General features: G+C 35.7%; 1 pseudogene; it reads right to left on the bottom strand.

Moving 5' to 3' along the window:
* LOC149238741 (phenylcoumaran benzylic ether reductase PT1-like) overlaps positions 1-23,010 on the bottom strand; it is a 136,794-nt pseudogene extending 113,784 nt beyond the window's left edge.
* Between the last annotated feature and the right edge of the window lie 331 nt (positions 23,011-23,341).

Below are 23,341 nucleotides of genomic sequence, written 5' to 3'. Positions count from 1 at the left end.
AGATCTTCTTGTGTCTTGCCTTCCCACCACACAAGTGCGGTTCCTAAAAATCGAAGGTTAGGCAGCTAGATCTTCTTTCTTTCTGAATCAACTTTCTACACCCTGCAATATACATCAATTTGCTTTATCTAATTATCAAGATTTTCAACATTAAGTTATCCATCATAAATTGGCAAATCAAATTTTACATCTAATTTGATCAAAGTGGCTTTCTTTTTCTTCTTCTTAGAAGAACTAGTTTTATGAGAAGAAGACGATGATGATGACGATGATGGTGATGATGGAGGAGATGGAGGAGGCTTTTCTCCTTTCCTTTATCTTCTTTCTATGGAGGGCCAAAAAGAAAAGGTTCCTCTGCTCCTTTTTCTGGTTTAGGTGATGAAGAGCCTTCACCTTTTCCCTTTTTAAACTCATTATACATTTCTTCCACCGTGGCACGTATTATCATGAAACTATCCAAGAACTGAGATTCTGACCCAAGTGGAACTTCATTTGCCATCCTTCTTCGTGAAAAGACCCTTCAATCTTTGGATTCGCCTCAACAAGTTCACCTTCACCTCCGCAACCTAGTAAGCATTCAAATCTCCACACAAACTTGTCAAACCTTAAAAACCTTAAGCTCTGATACCACTTGATCTGAAATTGAAGAAGGTATTACAGACTATGTGTGAAGTTGCCTATGTTACTTAGTGCAATGGATCGATAAGATTGCAAATAACATAAACACTTAAACGATTATAAAAACACAATCAAACACATCAACACAACCAAAATTGATAAAGGAGTTCACTAGACTTCCTGGCTACGTCTCCTAGTCCTTTAGCTTTCAGTGCTAACCTCTTTATTATGCCTTCAAACGGTTATTACAGGTGTGAGCTCAAAAAGAGAGTCTCAACCATGAAAATGGATCTCACCACTGTGTTCAACTCGAATCTTCAAGTCGAAACGAGTATACACTCGACCGTACTTGGTCACTCTGACCTCCAGACCTCCTCGAATGGTTCACAACACACTCTCCTCAACTTTTATGTGTTATGGTATTTATACACCACGTATAGTTACAAACTGCAATAAATGCGGCATAATACGTTTATAATAGAAAAAGACTATAATCCAAAGGACAGACAGGTGCGGGGTGGACCCCGGCCGTCCGGCCTTTTCCCGACGTTGATCTCGAGAACAAACAATTTGATGGCTATCATGTCCTGCTCATCAACTGCTCTAGACAATATGCACTGTTGATCTGTCCTGAGGGATCCGATGGCTGTCGTGTGCTCTGGCGCTCCAACTAGCACATCTGCTAATTCTTCAAAGGCACATGAGAAAGTGGTTTTTGGGATGCTACGTGTCGCCCACTGAGTGGAATCACGTGCTCTTGGTTGAAAACCACTCCTTGCCTTGAAGGCACGTGATAAACCATTTACTGCTTTTCTGTTGGAAATCAAAGAGTTTAGCTTCTTTTTCATAACTTTATCGCATCTGTTTTCTAGGATAACCCGCCTGCATGTTTTGACACGATATGCATCGATATTTTCTCTTGATCACTAATCCCCATCACCTGTGGTATGAACCAATCACTGAATGGCACATCATCTTCTATGCTGACATCATCTAGAACCTATGACTCTTTCTTGGGTTTCCACCTATCGTGCTGACATAGGCATTGACTTTTGGGCCTAAGTCTTTAAGCAAATGGATCTACCAGCAACATTTGTGCTCATATGTGCTAAAAACTTTGACAACAGCAGAATCAATTTGACATATTCTGTTCTAAGCCCAATGGCTTTCATTTGATCGAAAGAGTGCGATTTCACAAAATAATTCTAATTTTCTGTAGCGAAAATATAACCATTTATATGTCACGATTCTTTTTGGAATCATTGGTATTTTCAATTCTGTCATAACCCTTCTATACAAGACTGGGTAATGCAACATCTACGCCAAAATTGATTTCCCAATTAACAACTTCCTTACACTCGGCATTTAATAATAACTTATTGGGTTGCGAAAATATATCTTTAATGCTCCTTCGTTTATCTCAATATCTTGTGAAATTGTTGAAGCGGTTAAGACCTAGCCTATGAAAGAGTCTGATGCTCACAATTTCTCTTTCATTTGAGCGATATGAATCATATAATTGAAGGTGCTGACAGTTGAAACAACACTGTGGGAAACAATCTATGCATGGGATTCGAAATCATATACCTTAAAAAACCAATTTTTGATTGGCCCAAACCTATAGTGTTTTTGCCCAACATTTCCATATTTTTGTCATTGATGTGGTTGCCTGGCTCTTTTCATTTACATCATTACAATGAGCACTACCAAATAAATAAAAAGGCAGGCAGCGCTAACTGAAATGGCAAAATGGTGTTGTTTTAGGACCTCAAAAGATATTGTCAAACTTAGAAGAGTAAGATTTCGAAGAAATCTTGTATGTATGTGATAACAATACATTCATATCAATTTCTTTCTTTAGGCCTTGAATCAATGCGTCAGATTTAACCACGCTATTTGTGCATTGAAACTTCAATTTGCATGCTAATATTGTTTTGTCACCATTAGGAATAAATTTGCAAAATACGACTTGCTCTAGCCCCATCATTAGACTTTGAGCAATCAAAAATAAATACCAAATTCGTTTATTTACACATACTTTTACACCATAAAAACAAAATTTATACATTTTGAAGTATGAATCTGGGAAAATTTTACATATTTAGACTAAACAAAATAACTCTTAAATGGTGAACTCTTGGCAATATAGTTCTCGAAAAATGAGTCAACATAATAGTTTCCTAAAATAGAATTAAAAAACATCACTAACTCATTTTCATCTTTTATTTAAGTGATAGTTGGTTTCATATACTTTTCTCATCCTACTTTAATTTGATTGGATTTACCATTGAATGGTAACCATAAATGTGACCCGTTTGTAACAAAGCTAAGTTCTTTTCTTAGTTTTTACTCAAAAGTAGTCTATAAGATTATTATATATCAGCAACAATTATGTTTATGATTTGAGGGACACGAGGATCAGAGAATAATCTAATAAGTACATTCTAAAGTTCTCCCAACACATCAGAGAATAATCTAATAAGTATATTTTAAAGTTCTCCCAACACACTAACTTTTGATTTACTTAATTGTAAAATTTGTGTGGTAGACTTTTGGGGGCTCATCATTAATCTTTTTATTGACAAAATAGGGCATAATATTAGATAAATCCCATAAGTCTACTAAACAATTATGTACTTTTTATTAAAAATCTCAAAAGTTAACAGAAAAGGAGGTGTGTGGGAATTTGATTTATCCCCTATCAAATTAACATTAGAATTAACTGGTTTATTTTTATCAGGAGATGAACTTTGGACAAATTTTCCGTTATCTTTACTTGATGCGGCAATATGATTGTCTAAATGTTTTAAGTAAATTGTTTATTTTTTGTTTCAATTTTGTTAATTCAAAAAAAGTAATGTTTTCCCCCATTCATTTCATATCTTCTACCTTATCGTAACCCAACTGATTTGATATCACCAAATCCCTTGAGACTAATCAATCTTGAAGTACAATCTTCTGGGATGTAGATAAGATACTAGCTACAGGACCTTTACTCTTGGCCTGTACAACTTTTACATCATCATGAAGTTCTTCTTCTTCATCATCATTAATAACACCATCAACAACACCCTAAGACATGTGGAATTTTTTTATTAGTATCATGACTCTGGTCTTCTTATTCATCTCCTTCACCTTCATTATCATCAACATAGGATATTTGATTACTAGGAGCTAGCGTATTTATTTTGACTAAAATCCTCAATGGTCTTTTATATGTTGACTCTTCTTCTACATTCTTTTTAATATCAATGATATAATTGGCTAGATTTTTAACCATCGTATGTAATATTTTCATGTATATGGATTCCCTATCCTTATTTTCTTCTTTAAAAGTGATCTTGTTGGTTAGAAGTAGCGATTTTTTCTCCTTAGTTGTAGTTTTTCTAGCAATTATCATCATTTCCTTTTCTACTTCCAAAGTTTATTACATTGTTTCAACTAATGTGTTTTTGCCAACTCTTTTAACAAAAATAATAATGGAAGATCGTAAAGTAGTAGTGTATAATTCTAATAGTTCACTAGTCATTGATATAGAATCGATAGCAATATGTTTAATTAGGCTATAAACCTCTTATTGAAGTCCTTAACTTTTTTCTTTAGAATTCATCTTCATTTTGGAAATTTTTATAACTAATGTGGTTGATGATTTATCATCATAATTTTTTTTGATAAAGATTTTTTCAAAAAAATTCCAGGTTGTTATTGAACCAACTGGTAAAGAAAAATACCAAATATAGGCCTTTCCTTCAAAAGTATAAGGAAATAAATCACACACAACATCTTCATGTTCTACATTCATAAGTTGGGTTACTAGCATGAATCTGTTGATGTGATATTTAGGATATTCATTGTTATCATGGTCAATCTTGGGAAAAATCTTCTCAATGTGATTAGATAATCATGTTGATAAATTAATTACCAAAATTTGAATTGCCCCTAAAGATAACCAAGGTCTTGATGGTTGACCAACCATAACTAGAGTTATTGGTTGCAAAGGAGTTCCCCATGGAGTAGGAGTACAAGAATTAGATGTTATGTGTTGATATAGAGGACTACTTAGAGGTGTAGAACTAGGAGGTGTGTTAAAATCTAATAGCTTGAGCTCTAAACTAAGATATTCTTGTAGCTTTTCTAAAATGGAAAGAGAATTAACAATGACCTTGAAAGAATAACAAGGAACACCTTGTGTTTCAGGTTCTTTACCTTTAACTAATAAAGTATTTTCAATAGGTTCATGTCCAACCTTCCTACTTTGGGCTCTTGTTAAAGCTCCTAAACTTTTCAACTAAGGAGGAAAAACTAATTGAGGTTGTTTAGAGGCTTCAAATTCAATTTTTTTTGCAATAATTTGTTGAAAAAATTCATCAGCGATATCACGATACAAAGGTAGATTTATTTTTTAGGAATCAAAATTTGTGATCTCTCGTCATACCTCCCGAATAACACAATATTTAATAGTTTCTTGATGCGTTGGTTGTGTTTCCTCTACAAACTATATGGACCAAAGACTCAAGTAAGTTGGCTTGTAATGTTAAAGAAATGATACTAGGGGGAGAATTAAATCTTGAATCTATAAGTGGTGTTGAGGATGATGGTGATATTAATGAATGGATTTTAGCTTTACATGTTGCTCTACATTCCATTCATTATATACGACCCTCTTTCTAGTGCCAAAATTGTTCATGCTTAGAAATGTCATGGTCAACAATAGGAGAAGTCACTTGATGAAGGTCCCAAAATATACCTATACTTGTTTGGTATAATGATCCTCACTAGTTAGTATGTGGGCCTAGTTTCCAATGAGATAGCTCCTTGAGAGGAGATATAACAAATATTTTCCAAATCCTAAATGTAATTCTAAACTATTTCCAGAATGTAAATGAACTATTTTTTCCTATACTAAACTATCTTGGGAGAAATATTTTATGAAGTATGAATTACGAGAAATGATTATTTAAAAAGAGAAATAGTTCACCAATTTCAAACAATTGTTAAAGAAACAACAATGAACAAATATTCCAACTAAATGGTTACTAGAAAAATACATCGCTACAACATTCATACATCAAAGATTATAAACCAATTCAACTATAAATTAGAATGATAAGATAGAATATTGGATCAACTCATACATATAAAAGTAAAATACATTAATATGTTAAATAATAGGGATTTTCTTCAAGTACAAAAGAAAATGTATGAATAAATAGTACGATGAAATATTTTCTAGCAATAAAAGATCAAATCACTAATTGCCTCTCAATTTCTAAAAAATATAGTCTTGATAACATTGCACAAGTTTGCTTTTGTAAAAAATGTGAACCCTTATTTTGATTTTTTTCCTATATTTATAAAAAATTATTATAACACATGTTTTTTGCAAATGCAATTTTTTAGGAACTACTTGATAAAAATAGAAAGTGTTTCTAAGAATTTAATATAAAAATCTACTAGATATGTCTCGATTTGATCCTAGACATGTGAAAATTTTTATTAGATGAAATCATGTGAGAAATATATTCCTGCTCAATTTCCAAATTTGTTATGATGTCACACTTATGTAGGTTACAAGTAATCATGAAAGTTGGTTTCCACTTGGTTGCTTTGATAGTTGGTGTCATATCCACCTATAACACCTAGCCCCACTATTGTCACCTCACCCTAAGTTTATTTCCATATCACTTCAAATGATATTGTGGGGGGTGGGTGAACCACTTCATCATATCCCATGTGCCCTCAGCGGTTTACCACCTTGACATCATTTCAGACACTCCTAGATAACATTCCATTATGTTGGAGGTCATGAATTAAATATGAACCATCTGTTGAGTATAGTGTTATTATTGATGACAACCAACGGCATTTGTGTCAAAGGGATGTCTAAGGAAGCAACAATGTCATTCATGAATCCAAGGAAGCAGTGTGTTAATTTGATCCTTTGCATGCCTTCAACACAAGAAAAAAAAATGATCTAAAGTTTATTGATTTTTTTTTCAAATTTATGATTCCCGAATGAATATATTGATGGTATGGTTAGATAGCCTTCTCCAAGATCTTTCCAATGGTATATCACAATTGGAAAAAATCCTGTCGGATACGAAGTTACGATCATTTGAGTTGGCAACTGTAATGAGGACCAAAAGCACCAAATTTATTTGAAAAACACCAAATTCGTTAAGCTCCAAGCATGTTTTAGAACATAACAGGTTTCCTTAAGAAATTGACAACTGCAAATGCTCAACTAGCATAATGTTCAATAGGTTAAGCATCGCACAACTTTCAAAAAATTTAAAGGCTATGTTTGAGTGGAGGAAGATCTATGGAAGATGTCGCTTAAACTTGCATGTTATTTAAATGTATTAAAAGTCATGCATATTATCACAGATATGGTCATTAAAGAATTCATGGATGGTGTATTTGATGACAACTTGATTGAATTCATCTCATCTTATGTTGCTTTAACTTTAACGCAGTTAGTCATTGGCCCATTTGTCAATGACACGTAGGAGAAAGAGTCTTGCCATTTGAATCATCCAAGAATTGTTCATTTATGTGATGTAAAAGGAGGTTTCCCCCTTGAAGAGGCTTATTTTCAAGTCATCAATCCATGTTTTCTTCTATTTTGTGATCTAGTTACATACAATATGGTATCAGAGCAATGCTTCAACATCCCCATTCCTTCTTGAGAGTGCAATTGTTATGAAACCAGCTCAAGAAAAGATAGAAAAGATACATCAACGCCTTAGAATTCAGCCTCTTCGAGGGGACAACCTCCTTTACATTACATAAATGAATAATTATTCGATGATCCAAATGACAAAACCTCCTTTCTATATATAGGAGTCTAGGGAGTCACAATATAATCCAGCCGACCTAACAATAATAATATAAAGCCACAAAAATAACAATAGAGGGATTCTATTGGGCACAGAAATAACAATATGGGGGTAATAGGGGCACAACAATATAAATAAGGGGTATAACTACAATAGTAATGGGGTAATCACTAGTATTATAGGGACCCAACATGCCCCTCTCCTTCAAAAAAGTGTTGTCCTCAACGCTTGAGTAGTTCTGGATACTTCTGCATAAAATTCTCATCCTCCCATGTGGAATCTTTAGCGGATAAGTTCTTCCACTTGATAAGATACTCTGAAATTGATCGATTTCGTAGCTGTCGAGTTCTTGTTTCTGTGACTGCTTCCGGTTCCAATATAATTTTTCCTTCCTCGTCAAGTTCTGGCAATATTGTTTGAATTGGGAGTTTGTCACCTATAACCTTCTTTAAACATGAAACATGGAAAACTGGGTGCAATCGAGAAGCTACAGGAAGCTCCAATTTGTATGCCATAGTACCAATCTTTTGCAACACCTTGTACGGACCATAATACTTTGGTGATAATTTATTATCCTTCTTAGCTTGCTTTAGGGACATTTTCTTATATGGTTGTAGCCGTAGGAATACCCAATCACCTACTTCAAAACTTCTTTCACTGCAATGTTGATATGCCTGTTGTTTCATTCTATTTTGTGCCAATACGAGGTTATCCTTTAAGAGTTGGAGGACTTGTTGTTGATGTTCGATGTGATGTTCCACTGCATGAACCTTAGAATTTTCTCTTAAATATGATGTGATGTATGGTGGTTGATACCCATAAAGTGCCATAAATGGGGTCATTTTTGTTGCTGTATGGAAGGAAGTGTTATACCACCATTCAGCCAGAGGCAACCATTTGACCCATTGTGTCTGCTTATCAGATACAAAGCAACGAAGATATTCTTCCAAACATTTGTTTACTATCTCAGTTTGCCCATCAGATTAAGGATGATAAGATGAGCTATGAGCTAACTGAGTACCAAGACAAGAAAATAATTCTGTCCAAAAATTTCCAGTGAAAATGGGATCTCTGTCACTTACAATAATCTTTGGGTTTCCATGTAGCTTTTGAACTGTTTCCATAAATGCAGTAGAAACTGTACTGGCTTTAAATGGATGTGATAATGCACAAAAGTGTGCATACTTGGTAAGTCTGTCAACTACCACCATGATGACACTCTTTCCCTCAGACTTGGGTAAACCTGTGATAAAATCCATTGAAACCTCCTCCCAACGTTGGCTTGGAATGGATAAAGGTTGTAATAGACTCGATGTCTTAATTGTTTCAACTTTATTTTGTTGGCAAACCAAACAATCCGCCACAAACTTTTGAATATCTGATTTAAGGCCATCCCAAAAAAATTCCTTCTTAACCCTATGGTAAGTTTTTAAAAATCCTGAGTGCCCTCCTAAGGGAGAAGTGTGCAATTCCATAAGAATCTTTTGTTTTAGCTAGGAATTCTTACAAAGGTATAAGCGATCTTTGTACCATAACGAATCATTTTGCCAGCTAAATGTATCAGAAGTACTGGAATCTTGTTGTAGCTTTTGAATAAGTTCCCACACTTCTTCATCATTCTTCCATTCCTCCCTTGCTTCGTTTATCCAATCTGGTTGGATAATAGAAATGGCACACAACAATGCTTCCACATCCTCATCCTTTCTTGAGAGTGCATCTGCCACCACATTTTGCTTCCCTTTTTTGTAGATGATTTCAAAGTCATAACCCAACATCTTTGTGACCCACTTTTGTTGCTCTTCAGAGGATAATATTTGTTCTAAAAAGTATTTAAGGCTATCATGATCCGTTTTTACCTTGAAGTGTATTCCCATTAGGTAGGGTCGCCATTTCTTAAGTGCATGGAGTATTGCCAACATTTCCTTCTCATAAATAGCTTTGCTTAAAAACTTTCCCTTGATTGGATGACTTTCAAAAGCAATGGGTCTTTCATCTTGCATTAGAACAGCACCAATTCCATTTCCTGAAGCATCACATTCCACAATAAAGGTTTTTGTGAAGTCCGGTGTAGCTAAGACTGGTGCTTGGCACATTGCCTCTTTAGGATGTTCAAAGGCCTTTGTTGCTTCCGGAGTCCATGAAAATGAATCTTTCTTCAATAATGTTGTTAGAGGTGCTGCTATTCTCCCATAATTCTTAACAAACTTGCAATAATACCCTGTCAACCCAAGAAATCCTCGCAGATGCTTTATGGATGTGGGGATTTTCCATTCCTTAATGGCTTTAATTTTGCTAGGGTCTACCTTAACTCCTTCATGAGATACAATATGACCCAAATATTCCACCTCCTGGACTCCAAAGGAACATTTGGATCTTTTTGCATATAATTGTTTCTCCTCCAATAGTTGTAGCACCCTGTCAACATGTTCAACATGATCCTTCCAAGACTTGCTGTAGATTAGTATATCATCAAAAAATACTAACACAAATTTTCTAAGGAATGGTTTGAAAATTGAATTCATCAAACCTTGAAATGTTGAAGGTGCATTGGTAAGGCCAAAAGGCATGACCAAAAATTCATAATGACCCTCATGAGTTCTAAATGGCATTTTCAGAATGTCTTCAACCTTCATTCTGATTTGATGATATCCCGAACGAAGATCCAACTTGGTGAAGTAAATTGATCCATGCAATTCATCCAGTAATTCATCAATAACAGGAATGGGGAACTTATCTTTAATAGTGAGCTTGTTGAGCTCCCTATAATTCGGACACATGCGCCATGATCCATCCTTCTTGTGCACCAATACTACTGGAGCTGAGAAAGAACTTTGACTTGGTTGAATTATACCAGCCTCTAGCATTTCTGCAACCATACGTTCAATTTCACTTTTTTGGACATAGGGATATCTGTACGGCCTGATGTTTGGAGGAACACTTCCTGGAATCAGATGAATAGCATGATCATGATCACGCATAGGTGGGAGACCCTTTGGAGTCTCAAATACCTTGGAATGATTGTCCAGGACTTTTTGGAGATCTGGAGAAATAGATGATTCCAATGTGGAAACATCTAGCGAGCATAATTGTGCAATTACACCTCTTTGCTCCTTTTTTAGAAGCTTTGTCATACCATGAGAGCTGATTATCTTTCCCGGTTTCCCTGCAATACCCCTTAATTCAACTTCCTTTCCTTCCGTAGAAAATTTGATGAAAATTTCTTGAAAATTAAAAGCTATTGTACCCAAGGATTGTAGCCATTGGACTCCTAGTACAACATCTGCACCTCCCATTGGAATGGAAAGCATTGGGCTAGTCAATACATATTCTCCCATGGATAGCTTGATATTATGGCACTTTCCAGAGCAATTTATTGTTCCTCCATTTGCAATCATCACTTGACACTCTGGTGCTGGATATAGGAAGCAATTCAATTCTTTTGCTACCCTACAATGAATAAAATTGTGGGTGCTTCCTGAATCAATCAACACTATTACCTTTTTCTTCTTGATTTGTCCTTCTATCTTGATGGTTTGAGGAGTGGTAATTCCCACCAATGCATTACAAGATATGGTCGGATTTATTTGTTCTTCATCTAAGCTTTGTTCCTGAAGTATATCTTCTTCTTTTGACCTTTCTTGCTCCTTTTCTTCTTCCTCTTCACAATCTATGTAGAATAATTTCTTCTCAGCACACTTATGACCTTTTGTGTATTTGCTATCACAACTGTAACAAAGCCCTTTTGCTCTTTTTTCTTCCAATTGTTGTGGTGTCAACCTTATAGGTTGTGGAAGACTAGGGGCAACAACACTTCCGTCTTTATAGTTGTGAGTGGTATGCTTCCTGGTTGCCATAATTTTGCTTTCCATTTTTCTTGCTAACCTGAATGCCTTCTCTAATGAATCAGGTTCCCAAAGGCGAACATCATGTTGGATATTATCCTTTAAAGACCCTATGAACACATCAATCCTATGCTCCTCTGGAATATATTTTACCCTTATGTTCAATTTTTGGAACTCCTCAATGTGCTCCATTACTGAACCCTTTTGTTTGAGACTTATCAATTGGCTAAAAAAAGTGTTGCTTTTTGTATCTTCATAATGTGCTATCAATTCCTCCGTAAAAATTGCCCAAGTGATAAATTGTTTACGAGACAAAGCCATTGATACCATACAAACTGATTTGGTTCCAAATATACAGTTTCCATACGTACCTTTTGTGCGTTTTGCACATTATTGAGATCGAAGAATTGCTCCATCTGTAATATCCATGTGGCGGGATCCTTGCCATCAAACTTCCTCATATCGATTTTTGGAATATGGTGATTCTTCGATCCAACATTAGCGTCTATGGAATCATGATTAACATTTCTTTTGTTCTCATCATGAGTTTCCTTTACTACCTTTTCACCATTAGTGACCCTTTCTTGTAGCAACTTCTTCAATTCTTCCATGTCTGTCTTCATATCTATCTTCAAATCTGCCATGTCTCTCTTCAAATCTGTCTTCGAATCATCCATCTTAGCTTCCATGCCCTTTATCTTAGATTCCACGCCATTTATCTTATATTCCACGCCATTCATCTTAGATTCCACGCCACTTATCTTAGCTTCTGTTAGCTTTTGTGAGTGTGACATTTGTTGCACTTGTTCTTGTAATTTTGATATATCATGTAGCATTTCTTCCTCTTCTTCATGGGTCATGCTAGAGATTTCAGGTTCCTTACTAGGTGTTTGCATTTTCTTTCCTCGGGGCATCAGTTACCGATAATAATGCTTTACTATGCCCTTTGAATTCCGTTAAACCACAAAAATTAAAAAAAAAAACTACACACCTTTTTTCACTTTATAGAAGCCTGATATTGAATCTGATGTATCTCTGTAATTTCGGATCATCCAATTCTAAAATTGCTACCTATAGTATCCTTCTGCGTCCTCTTTCCAATGCCACAAGTCTGAGCCAAATTGGATTCTCCAAGGAAGAGTTATGTGAAATCTCCCACAGTGACTTGTTTTTAGACTGGTTCAGTAGAGCGAACTTGTGCGACGTACCACGAGTCACTATTTCAACCTTTGAATCTGAAACACACACACAAGAAACTACAGTCCGTTCTCTTTCTGTACCTTCTTACGAAATTTCAATCCAATCCCCAGAGAGAAAGCTATGATGATTTTACCCAGGTCACCTGTTTTGAATGTAATTCAGGAGTCTGCAAAAAGGCCAACTTCCTCAGATCATATCTCCGCAAATATCGTGCGAAAAGCTCTGAAATTTGGACCCAAGGTTCAGCGCGATTTCTTCTCAAATGGGATTTTTTTGCGACTTCTGAAACATCACAGAAAAAAATTTATAGCGAAAATGCCACGATGACCTGTTTGGAGCAGCGAAACCCTAGAATCCAAAGCTCTGATACCAAATGTTATGAAACCAGCTCAAGAAAAGATAGAAAAGATAGATCAACGCCTTAGAATTCAGCCTCTTCGAGGGGGCAACCTCCTTTACATTACATAAATGAACAATTCTTCGATGATCCAAATGACAAAACTTCCTTTCTATATATAGGAGTCTAGGGAGTCACAATATAATCCAGCCGACCTAACAATAATAATATAAAGGCACAAAAATAACAATAGAGGGATTCTATGGGGCACATAAATAACAATATGGGGGTAATAGGGGCACAACAATATAAATAAGGGGTATAACTACAATAGTAATGGGGTAATCACTAGTATTATAGGGACCCAACAACAATGGAAACAAATTTTGCTTCCCTTCTTTGTAGATGATTTCAAATTCATGACCCAACATCTTTGTGACCCATTTTTGTTGCTCTTTGGAAGATAATATTTGTTCCAAGAAGTATTTAAGACTTTCATGATATTTTTTCCAAGAAGTATTTCAGAGTATCTAATTAACTGGAAGACTTTACATATTGAAGACTCTGCATGGGAGGATGAGTATTTTATTCAAAATCATCCATAACTACTTAAGCATTAAAGAAAACACTTTTTTGAAGGAAAGGGGCATGTTAGGTTCCTATAATACTAGTGTAACCCCCATATTGTTATTGTTGTGCCCCATAGAAGCCCTCTATTAGTAATTTTGTGCCCCATAGAAGCACTCTATCATTATTGCTATGCCCTTACATTATTATTGTTATGTAGGCCTGATCAAAATCTAAATTAGGGACAAGAAATAGCTCAAAATTAAAAGTTCTCATATTCTCTCAAAACCTATATGAATGCGTCCATCTCATCAAGACAATCACAACGCAATTCTTTTCACTGAAAACTGAGTCTGGATAAAGGAGAAAATGCCTGTTGTTCATTTTCCTAAACAACGAAAAAAATTGCAGAACAGGATAGAATGATGACATGGTAGTATAGTCAGCGTGACGGGAATATTCTTTAGATTTCGTCCAATGACACTGTGACAAGTGTCACTTCAAGATTCACCAATTTGGTTGTGTGAAGGTGAAATTTCCCAATGTCCTCCAAAGTGGAATTATTGGTTTATGATGAATGTTATGTGGAAATTGTATTTTTTAGATATATATATATATATATATATATATATATATTATTAATTTCCAAATTATATATACAAATCCGCATTAATCCAAACTATATTTCCAAACTTCATTAATCTGCATATATATAAATCCGAATTATATCAAATCCAAAGTCCAAATGTGAAAGGCGCAAAGTTTGTATGGTAATATTTCGGGTGGAAAAATATATATTTCCAAACTTCATCAATCCACATATATATAAATCCAAATTATATCAAATCCAAAGTCAGAATGTGAAAGGCGCAAAGTTTGTATGGTAATATTTCGGGTGGCAAAATATATATGGGATGGGTGGAGGGCGGGTCGAACCCGTGACCTCCCCCTCCCAGTTCCAATGCCTTATTGTTGGACCAAGCGGTGGGGTTTGAAAACAATTTCCATGGCCATATATTTAATGTGATGTGAATGTCGCCAGCGAGAGAGGAGGGAGTCAGCCTTGCGGGCGAGCCTCCTCTCCATACGACTGCACTTCAAAAACCGTGGGCTAGTGCTAAGGTTAAGCACGATTAGCACTATTAATCTAGGATTAGCGTTAATTAATCCATAAGTAAAGTTATCAGCATTTTTGGAGGAGCACCAAATTTGGTAGGACTACCATTTTTCGCAGTGCTAACTGGAGTCTTCTCCAGATTTAGGGGGTCCTAGGGAAAAATTGAATGAAGCATATCCTGCTCAATTTTCGACCAATTTTGGAAAATGAATAGTCGTTCCTAGATGATTTCGACATTTTGAATTCATTGGTGTAGGTTTCAGAGACAAAGAAGAACTTATGTGTATGATATTCCCATGTTAAAGTTAAAGAATCCTAGGTCCACCAATGGAGGAGGTCCAACACAGTTCATCCAGAGCTAGTTTTCATAGATCTAATAGTCATTTTTGAGGTTTTTGGGTCTTCTAAACCCAATGGTACAATTTTCAAAGCCATTGGAGTGTAGAAGATGCTTGTAATAATACATTGTCCAATAATTCCAAAGAGGGCCTAACCATTGATGGAGGTCCTAGGAGATGTAGCCCAATACCGGAGGGTGAAATCATTGATCAATTATGTGTTGTGAGTTTGTTTTATATGATGTCTGTTATTCATGTTATTTAAGCAACTAATTAACTTATGATTTTCTCACACATGACACATAAAAAACATATAACTTGACACATAAACCTCTCGCATAACTGGGTAAATGAGACAAATCAAAATATGTTTTAACTGATGAGGGACCTTGCATAGCAATTACAGGTTTTCCTAAGAATTTAGATCAAGTTGGTATTAGAGCTGGTTAGCTCATTTGAACCCTGAGATGGTTTGCCAAGGTTATCTAGAGAATTAGCTATTGGTTTTGAAATTGTGCAAGGATCATTTAACTATGTGCAAGTTTGTGTGTACAAGATGAAGCAAGGAGAAGCTCCAAATTGAGAGCTTGGTTCTCAAATCACAGTAAAGAATTTTGTGAAGCTTTTTGAATTGTTGTGAAGCTCTTTAATTCATTATACTTGTGAAGGCAGCTTCAAATAAAGCATGTCCCAAGGAGGAAAACCTGCAAGGATGTCATAGGATGTGAAGGCGTTTAGAAAGACTTTCTTAGACATGCAAGAAATGGTGAGAGTCCTTTATGAAGAGAGTAATACCAATTTTCAGGATGCATGATTTAGACCTCCAAGAGGAGAATGTTCTTCAGGGGAAGAAGGTAATAAGAGTGGTGATAAACCACCATTTTCTCCACCATCTTTATGCATTTCTACAACTATTATGCAAGATGCTAGTGTAGAAAGTCCTTTAGAGAATCCAAATGGAAAATTTTTCACTTTCTATCCACATGATGTGGAAGATGAGGTTCTATCAGCACCCAAATCCGAGGAGCTAAAAGAAGAGAGTCGAAGAGTCCAAGAGGACACCTCTCAAATCAAAAGGGAATTCAAAAACATCTTCTTATGTCAATCGAAAGATGAAGCAAATGGTAAAGATTTGCATGCTTCTTCCTTATGTGAAAGTATTGATGTAAATTCATTTGCAGCCTTTAAAAAATATAGTAAAGGCATTGGATCTAAACTCTTCACCAAGATGGGGTACAATGGAGGAGGCCTTGGAGTAAACTAACAAGGCATTTAAAATCCAATTGAGGTCAAGGAGAGGCATAAATATGAAGGCTTAGGCTATGTTTCAAAAGAAGAATGGTATTCTAGCGACAACTCGTGGGTATCATGTGCCTTCTACCATAAGAGAGGACATGAGGAGGTGAGATGTTGGGATTTGCATCCAGAAATGGTGCATGTTTGGTTCCACAAGTGAAAGGAAGACTTGAAGTACAAAACATCTCCAAAGAGGGATGAAAGAGTTGAGGAAGAAACAAAGCTAAGTTCTTCTTGCCATGCAAGTTATTCACGCACGAGGCGTAATCCAAAAGACTCCAAAAAGAGGTATAATCATTCCATTAATTCTACTAATGTTAATTCAAGTGCTCATAAATCGAATACTTTTTATGGTGGAAAACAAAACACAACTTTGAATAACGCGTTAAGAAAAATGTTTCCATGTACTTTTTTCCTTTCATCTAACCATTGTGTAGATAAGTGTGAAAAGAAGAAAGCAATCATCAAGAAGATGTTTATATCTATTGGAAGTGAGATTGAAAGGAGAAAATCTCATCCAAAGATAAAGGCAAGTGAGCCAAGAGGAGCTCAAAAGAACTTCTGTACTCACTACAATATCAGTGGACATTGGGTCGAGAAGTGTTGGAAATTGTTTCCACATCTTCATCCTTGTAAGGGCAAGCATATCATGCAATCACCAGAAGTGGAAGTGACAATAGAAAAAGTGGTGCAAGATGTGACCATCCTTGAAACAACTGCAGAAGAAGAGAAAGTTCAAATAGAGGGTTCATTCACTTGGTTGGGTAATAAATGGACAGACTATTTGTCCAGTTGAAGTTTACAAATTTCTGTTTTCGCTAGTTGCATAGCCCCATGGTTGGGTAACTTGTAAAAGTGATGTTCGTAAATAAATCACTTATATGCAACAATTTTTTTCTTGAAGCAATACAATGCTAGTTTGGCTTGTTGATAAATGCATTTCTTTGCCTTATGGATGCATTACGTTTCTCTTGAAAGAAGAGCTCTGTTTGACTCACTTTAATGCAACAAAAGAAGGCAATTTGTGGTTGCAAGTTTGTATGTGAATGAATTTCTTTTGAAAGCATCCTTAATGTTGCATAATTTCTCCATGAAGGTGTGTGAAAGTAGAGTATGTTACTCACTTCATTTGTAGCAAATTTGTCAATTCAGTGCTTATGTACCCAAACATGTTTTTGTGCTTATTGTACTTGTGTTTGTACTTGAGGGAGAGTTGAAGAATTGCACTCATACATGAGAGTTTGTGTGTGCGTGTGAACAATGAAACTAGATACATGCATGAGTGTCAACTTGTGTCGATTGTTGTCACCTGTATGTCATATCTACTTGGAAGAGTTGATTTTGTCTCCAAATGTAAATGGGAGATGTTGATAGATTATTGCATGAGAATGTGGAATTCTTGTTGTTTATGAAAAGAATCATCAAGTTTCTATACATGCTTATGTGTGGCTCTTAAGTCAAGTCAATTATTGGATCATGTTTATCAACTTATGTTTGGTCGATGATGTTATGTTGATTTGTGTTTAGTCAATATTTTGTACACCAAGATGCAAGAGTACATGGTGATGTTACATGAGGTGACAATTGTTGCTCTCAAGGAGCAAAAGAAGAGGTCGTTGATTTATAATTTCTTGCATAATGTGTTTTTCCATTTAATGGTGTTTCTTGTGACAAGATATTGTAGGATTTTGAAAGCTCCATTATCTAGCAAGATGCTCATGCTTAGCTTTCATTCTCAAATCATGACATGAGAAGCTTGTTGAACTGGAAGATGATAGAGGCAAGAAGAAAAAGTGGACGAGATGCAAAAACCTTTAAGCAATTGTAGACCATTTGTGTTTGTTGATGCCAAGATTCTTAGTGGGAAGGCTATCAGATTGTATCGCTTTTCCAAGCACTGAGGGATCGATGTGGTACAATAAAGGTTTTTTGCAGCCAGCAAGTATCCACCAAGTGGTTGTCATGGAGATTTATTTAAGTAGAATCAGTTGATAGAACTTGGGAAGGAGAAGAGAGTTTAACTCTCATCAGATAACCATATTTTGTGGGTCCAAAAGCCCGTCAGTTGGAAGGAGTGATCAGAATCTAGATTAGGGGCAAGAAATAGCTCAAAATTCAAAGTTCTTAGATTGGATCAAAACTTGTATGACTGAATTTTTCACATCGATATGATCGCAACACAATTTGTTTCACTAAAAACCGAGTCTGGATGAAGGAGAAAAGGCATGTTGTTCATTTTCCTAAATAACTAAAAAAATTGCAGAACAAGATAGAATGATGACATGGCAGTACAATTAACATGATGGGAATCTTCTTCAATTTTCGTCCAATGAGGTTGTAACAACTACCATTTCAAGATTCACCAGTTTGGTTGTGTGAAGATGAAATTGCCCAATGTCCTCCAAGGTGGAATTATTGGTTTATGATGAATGTTATGTGGAAATTGTATTTTTTAGAAATATATATATATATATATATATATATATATATATATATATATATATATATATATATATATATAGATATATATATATGGAAATTATATATAAAAATCCACATTAATCCAAACTATATTTCCAAACTTCATCAATCCACATATATATAAATCTGAATTATATCAAATCCGAATTCTGAATGTGAAAGGCACAAAGTTTTTATGGTAATGTTTCTGGTGGAAAAATATATATGGGATGGGCAGAGGGCGGGTCAATCCCGTGACCTCCCCCTCCCAATTACAATGCCTTACCGATGGACCAAGTGGCAAGGTTTGAAACCATTTTCCACGATCACATATTTAATGTGACGTGAATTCCATTAGCGGGAGAGGAGGGAGCCAGCCTTGTGGGCCATCCCCTTCTCCATACGACCACACTTAAAAAACCATGGGCCAATGCTAAGGTTAAGCATGATTACCACCATTAATCTAGGATTAGTGTTAATTAATCCATAATTAATGTTAGCGGCGTTTCGGAGGAGCGCCAAGTTTGGCGGGACTGCCAGTTTTGGCAGTGCTAACTAGAGTCTTCTCCAGATTTAGCGGGGTTTCCTAGGGAAAAAATGAATGAAGCCTATCTCGCTCAATTTTTGACCAATTTTGGAAAATGAATAGTCATTCCAAGAAGATGAACTCATTGGTGCAGGTTGCAGAGGCAAAGAATAAATTATGTGCATGATATTCCCATGTTGAAGTTAAAGAAGCCTAGGGTCACCAGTGGAGGAGGTCTAGCACAGTTCAGCGAGAGTCAGTTTTCGGAGATCTAATAGTCATTTTTGGGATTTTTGGGTCTTCTGAACCCAATGGTACAATTTTAAAAACCATTGGAGTGTAGAAGATGCTTGTAATCAGACATTGTCCAATAATTCCAAAGAGGGTCTAACCATTGATGGAGGTTCTAGGAGATGTAGCCCAGTACTGGAGGGTGAACTCCTTGATTAATTATGTGTTGTGAGTTTGTTGTGTATGATGCTAATTAAATTATAATTTCCTGACACATGACACATAAAAGACATATAACTTGACTCGTAAACCTCTTGCATACCTGGGTAAATGAGACAAATCAAAATATGTTTTAACTGATGAGGGAGCTTACATAGCAATTACAAGTTTTTACAAGAATTTAGATCAAGGCCCTAATTATATTTTGAGCCCTTATACTCCTGTATCTACCAAGGAGGTATTGTAACTTGAATCATCCAATAAATTTTCATTTATCTTATGTAAATGGAGGTTTTCCCCTCAAAGAGGATTATTTTCAAGTCGTTGATCTATCTTTTCAGATGTTGTGTGATATGGTTACATAACATTCAATGAAGTGGAAGAAATTGAATCATAAACTGATTATGATGGAGAACTCAATAGTGCATTGAAATAAATAAAAATCCTTATAAAGAGGGTGGGAGAATTACAAAAACAACTCCAAGAAAGAGATCAAGATGGAGACTCCATTATCATTCACAAGATTGAATTAAAAGAAGCCAAAAGGGTAAAGGGTTTTTTATTAGAACTGTTGAGAAAAAGGGAATAACTTCGTGAAAAATTATAAGAATAAGTTGTGATTTTAAAATAAGAATTGGAAGAGATCAAACACAACTTAAAACTTCTCAGAAAATCTGAGTCTCTAGATCATATTCTCAACATTCAAATATCGCCTCTCATCAAAATAGGCCTTGGTTACCAGGAAGGTTGTGAGACATTAATGCCAGCCTAAGCTGCAAACACCATAATGATGCAGTCTAAGCTGCATATACCCATAGTATGCATGTAAATTTCATGTCACATGCATGTCACACTATGTGTGTCCAAGGAATTCTCAAAATTCCATACTTAGAGAAAAATTCTCTTAGATCAAGGTTTAAGGCTCCTTAAATAAACATATATAGAAACACTTCATTTGACTCTTTAAATTCTAACCCTTTGGTAAACTCTAAGTGGAACTTTACATGACTCTTCATAACCTTTGGTTAACAACTCACGCATATTAACCATAGCATGGTCTTTTAGACTTTGGTTAACCTTGGCTTAACCCACAATATATATATTCCGCTTTATTTCTATAATAATTCCATTTAATAGAAATTACACATAAATCATGCTTAATCCTTACCTTTCCGCCATTCCACGACCTTGGCACATATATTGATGCTCAATATTTCGCTTCAAATCTGCACTGTTGATTTCTTCCTTCAAATCAATGGCTATCGCGTGATCTCCAACTTTAACCCATTCAGCTGCTGGAACTCAAAGAAGTTAAACGTCTTTGAATAACTCATCGGGTATGCCCGGCGTGTTAACCTATGTGAACATTTGAGCGCGATTACCATCTGATCAATCAACCATTGAACGGTCACGATTATCGGAACTGAACAAGGGTTTAAGCTCGTTGTATAAAACCTCATTGCGTCTGAATTCCAAATTAACCAGCGCATCCGGTCAATCACCCAAAAAACGGTCCTGATGACCAGAATTCAATAAGGGTTTAATTCTGTTGCATAAAACCTTATCATGTTCAATTTTGGAATACCGCTTACAACTTCGAGGGTGCGTGAGAAACAGCTTCCCACTTACGAAAACCACTCTATCCTTCTGCTAACATGTGGCTTAATCTCCATCGCTCAACTTCTTACTTTATTTGCGAGATAAGATCTTATCCGTCTATCAAACACAATCTCTCCTGTTGATTTGACTGATCCAACGGCTCCTGTGCACATTTACTTCATTTATTCATGCCTTTACTTTCTTTTGGTTCTTACTATATAATACTCCATTTGTTTGGGTTTACTACTGTGTCTTTGTTCTCGCCTTTCGGTCTTCAACTGTTCTGATCCGATCTTTAGCTTCATTTTTTATTCCTTCGCTCCTTTTTATGCTTCTGCTGTGTGACTACTTAGGTTTTAAGAACCTTACAGTATACCTTCACTGTAACATTAAAGGGTTCCTCCAACACTGTCTACGTGTAAACCCGATACACTCTTCCCTACACTTGATCTCTGGTTCTGCACACCTGCAACCCTATGTTATGCAGAATTACTTCTAATTCACACACAATATATAATTCCATCAATCAACACACATCACACACTCAGGAATCGAAATCTCTGTGTATATATAAACAAATAATTACATCATGAGTCTATGTCTCTCTAGCTTGATTTTCATATTAATGGCCTTTTCCCTTTCCTACCCGTAGGCTTACAATCAAACCTATCTAACTCTCGAACTAATCCCTAACTAGCTAACCCTCTTCTATGCCTTTTAGGCTTACATTTATACAAAAGGATTTTATAACCATTTCCTAGTTTAGATCCATAACCTTCTCAACAAAATCCTAAAATCTCTTCTTTATCTCTAAGGATCCTCTCTAATCCACAAAATCATCAACTAATTCCTAATCTAAGATTTTACAATTAATTCCAAAATCCCTCAATCTCTCAATTATCTTAATTCTCTCATGTTCCCCAACATTCGAGAACATTTACAAATATGCCTTAATTAATCCCTATTCTAGCTTATCTCATTAAAATCATTCAAAACCTTAATAATTACATTAATTTAATACTCAGGAAACCAACTTCCTTGAAAAGTCAAGATCCCCTATGTCTACTAAACTACAATGACATTTCTGAGCCAAATTCTCCTGCATCAGACTCCCAAGGTTGAAAACATTCATGATCTCCTGATCATGTGTTCTCATATGTTGATAGAAAACCTCCAGGGTCCCAAACTTTAGTTTGTAGTTGTCTGTCTTTGGTTGCTGTTGTTGTTTGTTGCTGTTCTCCAGGTCTCCACACTTTATGCTCCATTGCCCCACTAGCTATGCTCTCACAGTCTGTTGTTGTCTTTTTCTTGCTACTGTTTTGCTTTCTTGTTGTTGTCTTCTCCCTTTGAGACAATTTTCTCATTAATTCCATCATCAATTCAATTTCTATGTCAAACTCATTTCTTTGCTAGACTTTTTTTCTCCTCCTCTCTTACATATCATTTGCAATCTTCATCAGGTTCTTTCTTCCCTACTGGTGCTTTCAGCCATTTCTCAAGTAGCTCCAATTCTTTATCACATTCACTGATCCTTTAATGAGAGTTTAGTCCTTCTTCTTTATTGACTTCCCAAACATCTTCTCTGGTTATCTCCACTGTGCCTATCATCATGATGGAATGATGATCCTTTACTATGTTTTCAACTAGCATAGTCTCTTCTTCAAGTTTGTCTTTAACCTTCTATTGGTTACCTTCACTTTGGAGTTGTTGGATCCTTACTTCCACCCTTACATCCTTACCCTCTTGTTGCTTCTGAACTTCCATGTCATCTCCAAATAACCTCTGTTCAATTTCTTCGATCACAACCTCACACTCATTCATTCTATTCACTTCTCCTGCAAACAAACTATTGGTTTGTGAATTAACACTCTTCTGTCTCCATGTATTTTAGAGAATCTCTGCTACTGTCAAGTATTGCTGTAACCATTTCTTTCCTATTTCCATTTCCTCCTAGCAACTTCTCTATCAATTCAATTTCCTCTTTACATTTACCAAGTGTTTTATCACAATGCTCTTCATTTCCAGCTTCATCCTTTACATGGTCACTATTGCTCAATGATTCAATCAAATTGTCTTCCATAGACAATTTTGTCTCATTCATCTTCACATAAATAAGTTCCCATTATTTCCTTACGTTTTCAAAAATCAATAC

Source organism: Pinus tabuliformis, chromosome 8, assembly GCF_031772625.1.
Source record: "Pinus tabuliformis cultivar Carrire ecotype Pingquan chromosome 8, CPIR1, whole genome shotgun sequence".
NCBI lineage: Eukaryota > Viridiplantae > Streptophyta > Pinopsida > Pinales > Pinaceae > Pinus > Pinus tabuliformis.
Note: the sequence above shows the minus strand (reverse complement) of the source record. Positions and strands in the feature narration are given on the sequence as shown.